The 1,020-nt window shown below is 38.1% G+C and overlaps 1 pseudogene; it reads right to left on the reverse strand.

Annotated features, from left to right (window-relative positions):
• Window positions 1-413: 413 nt before the first annotated feature.
• LOC123845460 (large ribosomal subunit protein eL34-like) lies at window positions 414-767 on the reverse strand (annotated as a pseudogene).
• Between the last annotated feature and the right edge of the window lie 253 nt (window positions 768-1,020).

Here is a 1,020-nt window from a genome sequence, read left to right on the forward strand (position 1 = left end):
GAGGGGTGGACGAACCATGAGAGACGATGGACTCTGAGAAACAAACTGAGGGTTCTAGAGGGGAGGGGGGTAGGAGGATGGGTTAGCCTGGTGATGGGTATTAAAGAGGGCACGTTCTGCATGGAGCACTGGGTGTTATGCACAAACAATGAATCATGGAACACTATATCTAAAACTAATGATGTAATGTATGGGGATTAACATAACAATAAAAAATTTTTTAAAAATGCAATCAAACAGAAAGTAGTCTTTTTAATCTCTTAAGACTTACGAATTTAACATTTTTTCATTTGTTTACTGGCCAGTTGCTTTTCCTCTTTTTTTTTTTTTTAAGACAGAGAGAGAAGCAGTGGGAGAGAATTTTTTTTTTTTTGCATTTTGCTTTTTTTTTATTACTCAAGCTTCATTTTTTTTTATTTAGCTTTCTGACTCTGTGCTTATGCCTTCAACATGTTCATAATTTTCTGCTCCTCAATAAGGAAAGCATGCTTGATCCTATCACAAACACACTTAGCACACATGGAACCACCATAGGTCCTGCTGACATGTTCTCTCATTTTTAGACAACCTCATAAGGACTTTAGGTCTCCCAGCACGAACTCCTCTTCAAAGACGGCCTGGGCACACGCCTGATGCAGATTTTGGTGTTTTTCCAACTTTCTTGGTATAAAGGTGAATGATTCTATTACCAGGGGTTCAAGATGGACTATTTTTGTTAGAGGTGAATTGTAGGATAGCCTATGGCGATATGTCAAACGCTGGACCATTCTGAATGCCTATGAACGCAGTCCCCAGAAGCTAGAGAGAGAATCAGATGTGGGGCTCAATCTCATGACCCTGAGACCATGAACTGAGACAAAATTACAGATTTTAGCTGCTACCTATCATAAGCAAGAAAGATAGATTAACTTTATTTTATCATCAATTGATTCTATCAATAATCTCTATTTTTAAAAATCACTAAAAAAAGGGGGTGGATATGTGGGGAGCAGAACTGAGAGTATTTGTACCTCATTACAT

The sequence above is a fragment of the Mirounga angustirostris genome, unplaced genomic scaffold, assembly GCF_029215605.1.
Source record: "Mirounga angustirostris isolate CCGP_5_RB_7025 unplaced genomic scaffold, mMirAng1.0.hap1 SCAF_6, whole genome shotgun sequence".
NCBI classification, from domain to species: domain Eukaryota; kingdom Metazoa; phylum Chordata; class Mammalia; order Carnivora; family Phocidae; genus Mirounga; species Mirounga angustirostris.